Source organism: Phymastichus coffea, unplaced genomic scaffold, assembly GCF_024137745.1.
Source record: "Phymastichus coffea isolate CEN01 unplaced genomic scaffold, Cenicafe_Pcof_1.1 PCOF00007, whole genome shotgun sequence".
Classification (NCBI taxonomy): Eukaryota; Metazoa; Arthropoda; class Insecta; order Hymenoptera; family Eulophidae; genus Phymastichus; species Phymastichus coffea.
In genome coordinates this window covers 4,973,457-4,989,169 of record NW_026706818.1, presented here as the reverse complement: position 1 = coordinate 4,989,169, position 15,713 = coordinate 4,973,457, and the positions used below count along the sequence as shown (strand labels likewise).

The window sequence follows — 15,713 nt, the reverse complement described above, 5'->3', positions numbered from 1 at the left end:
ATCCAAAATTAGCTACAACACGAAAATTTTATTCACTGTGGATTACAGACGTCCCTCAGCTTCTTCGCCATCCTATTTTTCCAATTGTCTCTTCTTCTATCTCTTTCAATATAAAAACCTTATGATAACAGGTGATTTCAATGCAGATCTTCTTTCCCCTAATCAAAATGATATAATTAACGTAAATAACCTCCTCAATAAGCATGCTCTTTCTGTAGTCTCTCTTGAACTCATTTACCACTGCATAGACAAAGAAATTCCCTCCCATACCACCTTTAACCTATTTATTGTAAATGATCTGGACAATGTGATTGACTTTCAAAAATCCTTCAGTCGATTTATAGCAGGTTATGACTTTGTTGACATCTCCATTCGCTCTGGTCGTACTAGACCCAAATTAAGTCATTCAAACTCTTCAGTTGAGTAAAATCAATCCTGTCAAGCTCTTGGACACACTTCATCATAGTTTCGATAACCTCCTCTCTCAAGCCAACCACTACCTGTCTTGTTCCAGTTAAATTCTGCAATATACTTAAATTCCTATGTTTCCTCCCTAATTTCTTCAATCACTTCGTGCTCTTGTCCAAAAGAAAACCTTGGATCACCCATGCTACTCATGCTCTCATGTCTCATCGTGATCGTGCCTATAAGGTTTTCACTTCATCTAAATCTAGTCACGACCTCACTTTATATAAGTCACTACGATCTCAGGTCCCTAACACTCTTGACACTGCAACAGACAGCTATATTAAGAAGCAACTCGATGAAGCTCCAACTATTGTGGCAAAATGGCGCAGCTTTCGTTCTCTTGATCTGTCTGACAAGACTTATAGCTCTCCGTTTACATTATTAACGGTAAATGAGTTAAATCGACAGTATATCTCTGTAGCTTTGCAAAGGGGAAGGAAAAATTGTTACAATCACAGCTGAATGCGTCATTGCTGTACCCCTTGCGAGTTATCAAGGGTTTTGTTTCGGTGAGTGAAGCCGGCGCTGACTTTCACAGACGCAAACCTACCGCGATAACGGGAAAGGTAAAGAGAAGAAATCGAAATAATTACAAGAGGCGATCCCTTTATTTACGCCATCGAAACAATACACACACGGTTTCTTACAAATTAAGATGATGTGCGCGCACACTCAAACCATAAAGACGCGACAGCAGGCGGCGGCTAGGAGCGTATTCGCTCAACTAAATGTACGCGATGAGTAGATAATGTTTAGGAGCGGATTCGCTCAACTAAATGTACGCGATGAGTAGATAATGTTTAGGAGCGGATTCGCTCAACTAATTAAACGCAACTAATCAGTTCGCGGTGTTGCGCCGGGCGAGAGCTGGTGCGAGAGGGAGGGTCCGCGAAATAGATACTGAGATCGGACCCACCGGGTCCTGATAGAGAGTCGGTGTCTGTGGAATCGCAGCCCTGCAGGCAATGGAGCACGCTGGATCATCGGCGGCGGCTTGTTGGCTGATAAGGCTGCACAAAGCAGCCGGAGATGCGCCACACAGGAAATTTCACTCACTGATCCTTTGCTTGCTTACACTCGGTCGGTGCACCGTTAATCTATCTTTTCTGGGCCGTGACCTGATTAGTCAGTCTTCACTCCTCAACTACTCGTTAATACTTGTTCGATCCGTTCTTCATTCTTTTCGCGTTCTCGCTTGTTCTTCTTCCTCTCTCACTCTCTCTCACGCGTTTCTTGCTCTCGCTCTCCCTTGCGCCGTCTTCTCCACCGGCCGCGCTCTCCCCTCTCCAGGCCCTGCAACGAAACGAGCGCGTGAATGCTATGTCAATCACAACCACGCTCGGCCGCCACATCCGTGCGAGGAAAGTGCCGCGCACACGGCTAGCCAACATCGCTATCAGCCCAGTCACAGCTCCCTGCTAAGCCGTGGGAGCCTGAGGTACCCGAGGGTTATCCGACGCAACTCCCCTCGCCCGGACACAAGGCCGAGGTTTTAAACAAAAAATATTTATATATATCATTATTATATTAATAAACATCAATAACATAAAACAAAATAAACAACGGTTCGCCGATGTCGCCTCTAAATAAAAAAAGGGAAAATAAAAGAAACTGAATATAAAAAAAAACAATAGCGAACACTAAAATAAAATAAGATTAAAATAATTAAAATATAGGCCCAAGTATCATCTATGTTGGTACCTGAGCTGCCCTACGCGTCCTCTTAAGCTGCGTTACGGTTTACCGCCCAGGCGGCGAATTCGCGCGCCTGGCGCTCCGCCCTCGCAGGTTCTTCGCTTTGGGACGGTGTGACTCTCGCCAACTTGGCCAGGATTGCCGCGACAGGATCGCGTCCTCAGATGTCTCTTTCCACCTGACGCCGCTTGATGCGCCGGCTCAATTGCGCGGTGATCAGCGTTTTGAGGCCGCCGCTGCGATCTCGCCGCTGCTGCCTCGGCTTTCCTCACCTCGCGATTTTTACGGCGACGGCGCACCCTTACCTCCGCTCTCGGAGCAGGCACACGTTCCGTTAGGGAACACGCGATACCTGTCTTTACCTTTGCCTACATTATATGGTTTGGCCGGTCGCTCGGCCACTATATCCGAAGATACCGGGGCCCATGCTTGCTCTATCATCTGCGGATCTACCGCCACAGCACCCTCCGCGGCCGTGCCGACATCCCCATTCTGTGAATCGGAAACCGAACCTGACACGCTCTGCTCGCCCGACACCTCCGATATCGGAGACAAACTTTAGATCTCCTGCCGCCGCACCGGCGACTCCTATGTCGTTTCCTGCTCCATAGAAGTGCCATGAGTTACCGATGCGACAGCCAAGAACCCGGGCACATAACCCCCGAAATCCGACGTCTTTTTATTACGGGTCGCTTCTTGGAGGTACCATAGCATGCTTCCGCTTCATCTTGTCGGAGCTTTCGGCGGCGCTCCACTTGAACCCGGGCGCTTCAATGTGGACGGATCCTCCGGGACCCCAAACTGCAGCGGACGCTGCGGTAGCAGGTTCTCCAGCGTAATGAGCTCGTCCACCACCGACCTAAATCATCAGCATAGCTCGTCTCGCCGTTCCCAAGTCGGAACTCCGCGCCGAATCTTTGCAACTACCAGTGGTGAAATCGCCTCGCGACCCTCCCACACACTCGGCGAACTCGCCTCCGTGGTGAGTGGTCGCGCATCCACTGGTAGGATCTTACTCTGCGGCTCCGCCGTTGCCACCTCATTATTAAATCCACGTTTCACCGACGGTGTTACCATATTTACGCGGGGATCATGCGCACGTTCCGCCTCTCTCGCCTTTGCATCAGTGGCCGCGACGGCAGTAGCAACAGCAGCACTTCAACCCGGTAAACAGCCAACACCGTCTGGTTTCGCCAGCCTCACCGCGCGCGCCTCCACGACGACCTCTACCTCGGTCCTTACGTCGGGCAGAAGTTCGGCGACTTCGCCCTCACCCCGCCTCGACATGTGTTCGTTCGCAGCTTCCCTAACATCAACCGAAACGATCTTTGGCCGAGCTGTCTCTCCTGATGCCTTCGTAGCAGCTGTCTTCGCGTAAACTATGGAGATCTGCGTCACAACTTCTACTATAGCGTATGCATCGCTGTGTCATCTGTATTAAAAATTCCATATATAATTAGCAAATGATTCATTAATCGCGTAACTGCTACCTCGTGTCACCATGATGGTCGCGTCATCAGTGGTCCTGTCTTCGACTACTAAAATACACGTATTAACAATCACACTATACAGTAACATTTACTTCCGGCTGCCTGTACTCACATTCTGTGGAGGTATATACCTCTTAAGCTCGGAAATATGAGCCATTAGCACTTGCTTCTTATTATCTGTGGTTAAAATGTAAATTCCTGGCAAAAGTACCCGCAAGATCTTATACGGGCCGATGAACCTCAGATCCAACTTGGCGTTTCTGCCCGCGCTCGCGCTTGATAACGTATGCGCACGTCTCAAAACCAAGTCACCGACCGAAAATTCCGCCTCACGGCGTTTCTTATCATAGTGCTTCTTTTGCCGGGTTTGCACTTCCTCAATATGCTCGATAACGAAATCGCGCAGCGTGTCAAGCCTCGCTATCCGCTCGCTTCAATATTTAATTAACAAGCGGATGATCGGCGCTCGCGTTTCTACTTCGCGTCGTAGACTCTTCGCTTGCTGCGGCTCACGCCCGAAGTTTAAAAACGTCAGCGAGATTTTCGTACTCGCCTGAATCGTCGTGTTCATTGCTTGCCTAAATTCATGCAAATATTTGCAATATAAAATGCAAATATAAAATCGCCACCATCAGCTTTAGCGTCTTGATCGCTCGCTCGGCGAAATTCGTATGCTGATGGTATGGTGGACAGAGTACCTGTTCGATTTTGTACTCGTCTAACGTCCTTCGGAATTCGTTTCAACAGATATTCTTTCCATTGTCCGTGACTAAATAACTCGAGATCTTCCATCTAAAAAAAATAAGTTCTCCAAGAGCTTGCGCAAGAACCTTTTCTGTAACCGACACGAGAGGCTTAAACTCCACGTATTTCGTAAATAAGTCCTGAAATACGACTAGATACTTAAACCTATTCTTGCTTCTTGGCAGTTCAATCACATCCGCCGCTACCACTAGCCATGGTCGTTCGACTACACGTCTGCTCATCAATCCCATCGGTAGCTTCTGTTCGATCTTGTACTTCTGGCATTCCTCACACGAACGCACGAACTCCGTGATATCGTGATACACCCCATGCCACGAGTACTCCCTCGCAAACCTATCATACGTTTTGTCCCTACCGAAATGTCCTGCTGATGGCTCGCAGTGCGTGTCTCGCATCACCCAAGCCCTATGTTCTAACGGTACCCTAAGCGCCAAAATTGTTCGCGGTTTGTGATCGGATCGAGTAATCTATACAGCATTTTCGTCTTCCACTCGCCAATTTCGAAATTTATCCGGTCTCGCAAGTACATCTTTAATGCGCTGTAATTAGTCAGGATCTGTATTGGTTGCGAATGACACTACCTCCTCGCCGTCTTCATACGGACGCGATAAGGCGTCCGGCGTATGATGCAGGCGACCTTTTGTATATATAATCTCAAAATCATATTGTTAAAGCTCAAGAATCCATCTCGCGAGTCAACCAGCGGGCTCTTTCTTATTCTACAGCCACGTGAGCGCTGTGTGATCCGCAACCACAACGAAATGAGTCCCCTCAACGTACGGGTGGAACTTCTTAATGCCCATTATCACTGCCGCGCATTCCAGTTCTGATACCGAGTAATTTCGCTCGTGCATATTGAGCATCCTACTCGCGTAACAGATCGGATGCCCGAAACCGTCCGCGTCCTTCTGCATCAAACACGCTCCCAGCACATATCACGATGCATCACAATAGATATAAAACGTCTTCGCAAAGTTAGCGCCTTCTTAAGCTTCTCAAATGCTTTGGCCTGCTCCGGTCCCCACTGCCAGTGCTCGCTTTTGCGCGTGAGCTTTGTTAGCGGCACCTTCATTTCGCTCTCGTGCTCAATAAATCGCATCAATACCATCCGCACATGCCGAGGAAGCGTCGCAATTGTTTGATATTTTTAGGCTGAGGAAACTCGACCACCGGCTGGATACGATCTGCATCAGGTCGCAACCCCTGGCTATCCAGACGTTATCCCGAAAATGTCACGTTCGAGCATCCGAATTCGCATTTCCTTATATTTACTTCGAGTTCCGCACTAACCAATTTTTCTAATACCCGCTCAAGTCACATCAGATGGTTGCTAAAAGTCTCCGTCACGGCTATAACGTTATCGAAATATTTAAACCCGAACGGCTCGAATTCCGGACCAAAAAGTGCATCCATCAGACGCATGAATGTTGCTGGCGCGTTGATCAACCCAAAGGCCATATAATTGCCTTCAAATAGGCCCATCCCTGGAACCGTCAACGCCGTATAATTCTTACTTTCCTCGCACAACGGTACCTGTAAATCTGCATTTTTCATGTCGATCTTTGAGATGAATCGTGTTCCACGCAGTTGATCAAGAATCGCGTCAATAACACAGGTCGACAGAATTTGACAAAAATATTTTACCAAGAACCCGAGTATAGTTTTCCGAAGGTTTTTTGCGCGCTGAATCCGAATCCGAGGTCAGAATTACTCTGGTGGCTCCGGTTTTCGAGATATCCTAACCTTAAAGTGCAAAAAACGCGATTTTTGCCTATATTTGAGGTTATGTAGCAAAGAAAAGAAATTTTTTTTCAAATAACTGTATACATAAAATTAAAGTATGAGTTTTCTTCTTTCAAATGCCGTTGAGTATGCTCGGATATCTTTTTTTTTCACGAAGTTACACAAATTTGAAAATTTCAAATTTTATGAATTTAAAAAGCATCACACCATTCAGCCCAAGCTATCTAACAAGTAACCATATTAAAGAGCCACTCACCAATTTAAACCAAACTTGGAAATATGACAAAACACTAAAAAATATTGTGAGCATCGTGCTTCTATTTACAAAATGCTCTCTTACGGGTAGAAACCACCCCTGCCAACCCCTAAACAGGCTCACCCATATAACCCTGGGTAGAGCAAGTTTAATTAACTGCTTTTCGATAAAAAAAACTCATTCTCGGGGGTTTTAGAAACCCTTCAAGTTACTATTTTTCGAGCGAAATATTGATTTCAAAAAAATATCCTCCACCATTTTGAATTCGCTATCTGGCGTTCGCCATCTTGGATTTGAAAAAACGAAATTTTGGTAGTATATTCGAACTCAGCGACCTCGAAAACCCCCGAGTACTAATTTCCAACTAAAAATATGCTAATTCTATGATTTTCATCCACCATCTTGAATCTGCCATCTTTTTTAGTGTTTTATCATATTTCCAAGTTTGGTTTAAATTGGTGAGTGGCTCTTTAATATGGTTACTTGTTAGATAGCTTGGGCTGAATGGTGTGGTGCTTTTTAAATTCATAAAATTTGAAATTTTCAAATTTGTGTAACTTCGTGAGAAAAAAAGATATCCGAGCATACTCAACGGCATTTGAAAGAAGAAAACTCATACTTTAATTTGATGTATACAGTTTTTTGAAAAAAAATTTCTTTTCTTTGCTACATAACCTCAAATATAGGCAAAAATCGCGTTTTTTGCACTTTAAGGTTAGGATATCTCGAAAACCGGAGCCACCAGAGTAATTCTGACCTCGGATTCGGATTCAGCGCGCAAAAAACCTTCGGAAAACTATACTCGGGTTCTTGGTAAAATTTTTTGTCGGCCTGTGTAATCGCCATCGGGTATGCATCTGCTTTTGTCGCCTTATTTACCGGTCTCAGATCAATACACATTCGATTTGTGCCGTTCTGCTTCTTCACGATCACTGACGCACTGCTCCACTCGCTTGTCGACTTGCGAATGAACTCGGATTCCAGCCATCTTTTCGTTTCGCAGAGCATGAAATCCATCATTTGCGGCGAATATCGCCTCGAATGGATTTTCATCGGCCGCGCACCCTGCACATCTATTTCATGCCGAATCAAATGCGTGCATGCCGGCGATTTCTCGGGCACTACCCGTGGCACCAATTGATCTATCAATTCGCGTTGCGAAGATCGCAGTTCGGAAAATCCAGCGACTTCGACCCTGAGGCGAGCACGCGTGAATCCCGAATCGCTAGGAAATTCTACTTTCTCGCGGTTCAACTTCGCAAACGAGTGCCAAGGACCATTTTTTATGTGCCAACGTCCTTCCGCATGCTCCGTGCCGATGCCGAACTCTTCGATAATATCCATCCCGACTATCATATCATACTGCATCGGCGCGTCCACGACTAGCGTTACTACTTCGCGCACTACTCCATCAATTTCAACTCTAAGGCGAAGTCTCCCCACGATTTTCGTTTTCGCTCCTGTGAAACCGAATAACGCCACATCACACGGCTCAATGTGGTCCGCGAACTCTCGGCGTACGCGCGACCCTACTATAGTCAACATCGCTCCCGAATCGTAAAACGTCCTGTACGTTCTCCCTGCGGTGTGCACTACCAAAAGCGCGCGGTTCTCCATCGCGTCCGCCTTTGGCTCGCCTATACACATGCGTACGCATAGGCGTGAGACTTTCTCGCCATCCCTAGTATGCGCGTTTGCTACCGATTCCTCACACATCAGCTCACGCCCCGAACCGCTTATCGCTCCCAGGAAAGACGCTCTAACCGCAATCTTGCCGCTCAGCATCATAAATTCGCTCGACGAGATGACGGATTGCGACGACGTCTCGTCTACACTGCCAGAGTCGTTTACCTCTGTCTCATGTCGCGCTGCCTCGGTTTCGTGGTCTGAACCTGCTCTGGGACCAGTAGTGCGAGCGCCGCACCTTCCCCCGAGCTACTCAAAGACCGCGTGGTTTCCACGGTTTTACCCGGGTTTCCAATACTCCTGTCCGGTACTGGCGCTCTCGTCGAATTATCCCCGATCGACCCATGCCTGTTCGCCGAACACCCTTGGATATTCCCCCGATTTGCTTTCAGCGTTTGCGCGGTCTGTCCCTCGTTCTCGCGCTCCGAGTCAGCCTCACGCAACCTCAGTCACTACTCATTAAATCCCATCCAGTGGATTTTTTCCCTCACATTCTCCGTTTCGCGTCCTATATGCTCGCGATATTCTGGAGCACTTGACCGCACGTCGCTTGCGCTTGTACCTTCAAGCTGCTCTACTCGGTGCTCCGCGAGTCCGCTCTCAAACAGTCTATTGAACGCAATCTCACCCGAATGAAGTGCCCTGCCATGCGACACTACGCAGAGCTCGTCGGGTGTCCGGAACTCGCGTTGGAGTTTCCCATCGCCCTGATCCATCCCCGGCATTCTGGACATATTTAAAAGGTTCTACTTTCCGCAACTCAGGTACATTCGCGACGCCTACGATCCCAGCGTACACTTGTTTGCGTAGTGGCCAAGCTGTTAGCATTTATAGCAGCGAATAAGTTCCTCGAGCGTACATCCTAACATCTTACCGGTCGCGACTGTCAGTGGTTTGAACTCCACCCATTTCGTAAACAAGTCCTGGAAAACCACCAGGTACTTGTAACGATTTTTGCTGCGGGGCAGTTCGACAACATCCGTGGCAATCACTGCCCACGGACGTTCCACCACACGCTTGCTCATCAGACCTTGTGGCGCGCGTTGTTCTAGTTTGTACCTCTGGCAGGCCGGGCAAGACTGCACAAAACCCTGCACGTCAAACCACATGCCAGGCCAGAAGTACTCGCGCGCTATGCGATCGTACGTTTTCTCGCGTCCGAAATGTCCGGTCGACGGTTCGCAATGAGCATCCCGCATCACACGTTCTCGATGCTCACCCGGAACTACGAGTCGCCAGCACTGCTCCTTATGAGTCACTGGATCTAGGAGTTCATTCGTGCCGTACTTGTACAGCATTCCGTCCTCAACCTTCCACCCGCGGTACTTAAGTGGACGCGCTTCCACGTCCTTCATCCGCTGAAGGTACCACGGGTCGTTGATGACTTCGAATGCTGCAGCCTCCACGTCGCTCCCAAACCCACGAGACAACGCATCAGGGACATGGTGGAGTGTCCCCTTGCGATACACCAGCTCGAAGTCCCATTGCTGCAACTCGAGGATCCAGCGGGCCAGACGTCCCGTCGGATCCTTCTCGTTCTTCAGCCAGGTCAGAGCCGTATGGTCGGTGACTGCAATAAAATGCGCGCCCTCGAAGTATGGTCTGAACTTCTGGATTCCGAACAGCAGCCCTAGGCATTCGAGCTCAGACACGGTGTAATTTTTCTCGTGCTCATTAAGCATGCGACTCGCGTAACATATCGGGTGATCGTACCCTTCGTCATCTTTTTGCATCAGGCAAGCACCCAGTGCATAAAACGACGCGTCGCAGTGCACATCGAACGGCCGGCAAAAATCCGGTCGCACAAGCACGGGAGCTTCCGTAAGAGCTCGCTTGAGCGCATCGAACGCTCGTTGCTGCTCGGAGTCCCAGTGCCATGCTTCGCCCTTGTACAACAGCTTCGTTAAGGGCACCTTCAGATGTGACTCATGCTCGATGAACCTGGAGTACCATCCACACATCCCCAGGAAACGACGCAGCTGTTTGATGTTCTGCGGGGCTGGAAAGTCCAGCACAGGCTGAACTCGATCAGAGTCAGGCCGCAGCCCACCCTCGTCGAGAAGATATCCCAGGAACGTGACCCTGGAGTAACCAAATTCACTCTTCTCGACGTTGATCTCCAGCCCCACCCGGACCATGCGCTCCAGCGCCTTCTCGAGCCACACCAAGTGATCCTCGAACGTTTCCGTGACTACGATTACATCGTCGAGGTACTTGAATACATGCGGCTCGAAATCTGGTCCGAACAGCGCGTCCATCAAGCGCATGAAGGTTGCGGGAGCGTTGACCAGACCAAAAATCATCCGGTTACACTCCCAGAACCCGCAACCCGGCGCACCGAACGCCGTGTACTTTCTACTATCTTCCTGCAAGGGCACCTGTAAATAGGCACTCTTGAGGTCGATCTTAGAAATGTACCGGGCTCCTCGCAACCTATCGAGAATCACATTTATCCCCGGCATGGGGTAAGCATCGATCCGAGTGGTCTTGTTCACCGGCCTCAGGTCGATGCACAAACGGTAGCTACCATCGTGCTTTTTCACGACCACCGGTGCACTGCACCACTCGCTCTGAGACGGACGTATCACTCCTTTCTGATATCAGTCCTGAATCTCCTGGCAAATAAACTCCGTGACCTGCGGAGAGTACCTGCGCATCGGCGTCTTAATTGGCCTGGCACCTTGCACATCAATGACGTGCTCGATAAAGTCCGTTTGCGCAGGGGACCTCTCCGGCACCACTCGCCGCACCAACGTCTCAACCTGGAGTCGTTGGGGCGCCTGCAGTGCCGAAAGTCCTCCTACCTCCGCGGTCAATTGGAGCTTTCCTGGTTGGTCGGGAAAGTACACCCGGCCATCTTGCCATTGGGCAAAGTCATGCCAACTCTCCCGACCTGCGACACTCCATGCATTGTGTTCGGCATCCATACGGAAACCAAACGCACGAATGAAGTCCTGTCCAAGGAGCATATCGTACTGCAATCCCTGCTCGCACGCATACGCCTCAATGGACCGGACCACAGTGTCGATCTCGATCACCAGCCTCAGTTTTCCTACCATACTGACTGATGTACCCGAGAAACCATTTACTGCTCCCGGAGTTTTCCTCACCTGAGCCTGAAAGTCTTGCGTGACTCGGCAGCCTACCACTGACACTTGCGCTCCGGTGTCAAACAGCGTTAAGGCTCGCCATTGATGAGCAGTATGAGCAGAGGACGGTTCTCCGTTACCATGTCAACTGCGGGATCTTCGTTGTCAGAGGCGCCCGGGCAACCCGTTGTGTCACTCACAACGCCCACCCCCGCCGGAACCGACGAAGCTTTCAGCTCTCTCGTCGCGTTTCTCACGCACGAGGAAGCCTCTGTACCCGGCACCTCGCGTCCACGCAGTTGACTTGTCCGCTCTAAGAACTCCTGCAAGGCCTGACAACCGGGGGCAACTTGCTGCGATTGCTCGCTCGCAAGTCGCCTCACACACAGTTGCGACCTTGGGCTCCCCTGCTCACCTCGCACTTCCTGGGACTCGCTTCCGTCAGCCACCTGCCAACGGCTCTCGAGTCGCCGGCTCAGTTGTCGCCAGTATTCATACGTCTCAGGCCCCGAATCTACTTGGGGTCTTACTCGTATGTCCCATCCGCTGTGCTCCACGCCGGCTGCCCTCTGCGAGTTATGGCGGAGAGCGTAGGGCCACCGTTCCCCGCTGGCCTCTTTTCCGCCATCCGACGAATCGGCTCGCAGTCGATGCACGTGCGAAACGTGCAGTTGGGCGCCTGGCAGTTTTGGCACGACTCGACCGGCGCTCCAAAAGGGCAGCTGGGGGCATAATGGCCCACCCGGTTGCATCGGTAGCACACAGGTGCTCCGCGAGCCTGGTCGTTCTGTCGGCCAGTATTGTACGGGCACTGTGACCGTCTATGTCCCTCCCCGTTGCAACCAAAACAACGACCTCGAAACGGGAATGGACCCTGGCCGCCTCCAGAACTTGCGCCACCTGGTCCCTGCTGCAGGACTACAGCTCGCGCTGGAGCCTGCAGGGACGGCGCTGCTCGTGGGTTCGTGCCCCCACCGGCAACCTTCCCTTGGGCCTGGGCGTTGGGATAACGCCCGGGTGCTGGGTGCATCACTGCACTCGCCATGCACCCCTCAGCCCCCGAACCGCCACACGACGAACGCCCTGAAATCTGTGCTCCCGAGGACTTGGCACCCTTGCCCTTCTTCTTCTTTTTCTGCTTCGGCTTGCTGGTCGGCTGCTCCTTGGAGGCTTGGGAGACCTCGACGGCAATCTCTGCAACGTGGGTCTTCCTCGCCTTCCCTCGGTACGCAGCATCCTCCACCAGCAAGTTATCCTTGGCAGAAGGTGGGTGCCATCTCCTCTCACGATCCTGGTGCCTCTCCAATCTATCTCCATAATACCGGAGATCGCGGAGGTCATGTACGGGTCTATCTCGGAGGTAGCGCCCATACTCCGGGTTCAACCCGGCCATCGCCAACCGCACTTGCCGTCTGTCGGACGGGGGAGGCCGCATCCGCCGCACGATACTCTGGAATGCGGTGAGGTAGTCAGCGATCGACTCGTCCTCACCCTGCATCCGGCGGCTCAGCTCACAGTAGAACTCCTTACGGTCCAACGTCCGGCAGTACTGGTGGCGGAAATCCACAGCAAAATCATGGAAGGTATGCCACCCTCCGAGGTTGTTCGCCAACCAAACCTCCGCGCGATCGGAGAAGATCGCATCCAGGGCCGGGAGCACCTCACGATCGGGGAGGTTATATAACCTCACGCAGCGCTTCAACTTTTCCAGGAAGCGTTCTGCACCCGATCCCGCGGCGCCGTTGAACCGCACGTTCCAGGCCCTAAACGCCGAAATCGCATCGGCGGGACTGCCATTCAAACGGCCGCGCGATCTCTCCCTCCGCGCGCCTCGATGGCCCAAACGTGCGCGCCTCCGACGACACCGGTGATGGCACCGCCGGTGGCACGCGCTCACGTCATCGCTGGAAGAACTTCCAGCGATGGAGGGCTCGGATTCGGAGGAGCTCGTGGCTTCCCGGCTGTGCCCCCCTCTGCGCGGCCGTCTCCTAGGCCTCAAATGCGCCTTGCTCGCCTCACTAGACGAGTCTGACGTTGAGGACAGCAGCAGCGGGGGCCTCGTCAGGACAGGTCGTCGCTCCTCCTCGAATCCACTCGAGGCGGCGAAGTGCTGTCGCCACTCGCGTGCGAGCTTGCGAGGGTACCTGCGTTTAGGAGAGTCCAAACCCGTTAACCGCTCCCTCCGCTGGGGGTCAGCTGCGGGGCTGCCCGGGCCCATCGGGGGCCGGGGCCGCAGCGGGGAGGGCTGTACCGTCGGTATCCCGGCCACCAGCGGGGCCGTCCCAACAGGCCCATAACCCAAGACCTGTAATGCCGCCAGCACCTGCTGCAGAAATAGCGGGTCAAGGGGCGGCACTGGCACCGCTGGAACCGGGATAGGTCCGGCAGCCACGTCCCCCGGGCTCTCGGCCTGCTCCAGGTGGGCCCCCCGTGGCAACGTCGAAGCTACCGCAGCCTCTCTCGCGGTATCGCCGGAGTCGGAGTCTGTCGAAGCGCTCCGGACCTCCTCCTCGAGCAGGGTACGGTTGACCCGGTCCTCGCTCAAGTCCGGCCCAACTCCAGGAGGGGAGTGCTTCACTTTCCCCTGGACCGTGGAGCTGAGCAAGGACACGTCACCCGCTCCCGTGCGAGCGAAAAGGGGATCCCGGGCCAGAGTATCCTCAAACCGTGCGCGCAAGCTCTGGTCCGGCACTACGTTGCGCGCTTCGCTAGAGGAGGGATCGGGGATGCGCCCCGACATGAAGTCAGAGGGGAAAAGGGGCACCTCAGTTCCGGATCGCGTATTCGCCAAGAACACGCGGAAAACGCGGTCCTGGAGTACCAGGAGCCCACCCTCTGTGGTCAGCCCCTGAGTCTGCATATACCTCACCAGTTCCTCACTCGGAACCCTGGTGATGCTGGCCCTCAGGTGCTGTAACTCCGGCTGCCTAGATAACCGGCGCATGTATAAGTTCGCGTCAGCTGCGGGGGGCGGCATCTTAACGGGACCGAGCGACAGACGCGACGCGATCGCTGCCCGGCGATCCTAAAAAAAAAAAACGAAACGGGAAAACTGCTGCGCGCGCACTTACCGGTACAACGATTGTCGGTCTCGCTGCAGATCCTCCTTCCCCCCTATGCCGCGTCGTTAAGCACTTGTCACCGCTACCGATTTGCGATCATCCTACTCGCGCACGCGTCGCGCCCTCCCCACAAGGGATGCCATGTAACGGAATTATTTAAGCCGACTAATCGCGGCCGTCCGCACAGTATTTATCAAAAGGAGGGCTCGGGAGGCACGAATGCTCCCACGACTGAATGGCACACCGAGCGTGTGTGCCAATCGCGCACGAATTAAAGGAAAGTCGGGAAAACGAACGGGTTGACGCAATAACATATGACACATATATGTATAACAAAATTTATTAATACGACACAATAAAAGAAAGTGAAAGAAAAAAAACACAAATTAATAAGTGGACGGAGCACGCACGCTCCGTCTCACAAATCGGCAGAACTCGCTAATCCGCTTAATCCGCTCAATCGGATTATCGGCAATCACTGCCCGATAATTCGACTAAGCCTATTCGCTCGCGAATGCATCCGCGACCTCAAAACCCGGCAACGGGGGCCGGCATCACTGCCCGACCTGCACCGTTGCACCCGTGAACACCCCCGGACATGCAAGAGAGCGAGGGAAGGAGAGAGAGAGAGAGAGAAAAACCGGCACCGACCTCGCCGACGGAGACTGCAACAAAGCTGGCCACGCCCGGCCACCGGCTACCGCTCGCTACTGCTGCTACCGCTGCTCCCCGCTGTTGTTGCTGTTGTTGACAACCGGCCGCTGCCATCCCTGGTTGCTGCCGCCGTCGACCGCTGTTGCCAACCGGCAACTGCTAGTCGCTGCTGCCGCTGCCGTCGGCTGTTCCCCAGCCGCTCGCCGAACGCGCGCGCGCCGGCGGTACGGGCTTCGCCGTTACCCGCGCACACCGGTGCTGGGCGGCAAGGCTTGGCTGGGCGCGACCCAGCCACTCACTCCACGCACAAGAAAAATTACCACCGATGCGCGCCCAGACACCGGATGCGCATCCTCAAACAAAACGACGACGAAGCACCGCAGCGCTTCCAAAACCAACGGAAAAAAAACAACAAAATCGGCGACGAATGAAAAACAACGCGCGCACGCGATCGGCCAGCCCAAACGATACTGCCGATTTCCCCCCCAGTCGCGCACGCGTTGGATGCGTGCGTAGCCCGTGCTCTCCCGCATGACGATCCTGGCAACGGATCGTCGCCTCGTCAGCCGCCTCCAGCTCCGCCAATGCCCGTTCGCCGCACCTCAAACAGAGAAAATGTAGGCATGAGAGTGTATACAAATACACCCTCAGCCCGGGCGCAACGAACGGACGAGAGAGAGACAAAGGAGAAGCCGGCAAGCCGAAATTCTCCGTCACAACTTAAAAATGCAGTTTTTCCTCTATACATCGTAGGGGTTGCAATCCCCGGGAACCAAATTGAAGTGTGTCTGTTACTTTTTTTATA

The 15,713-nt window shown here is 52.4% G+C and overlaps 1 protein-coding gene across 3 annotated transcripts in view; it reads left to right on the top strand.

Moving 5' to 3' along the window:
• The window catches only part of LOC131669076 (glutamate receptor ionotropic, kainate 2-like), a 1,402,504-nt gene that overhangs the window by 190,782 nt on the left and 1,196,009 nt on the right, over positions 1-15,713 (top strand). The window lies entirely within an intron of this gene.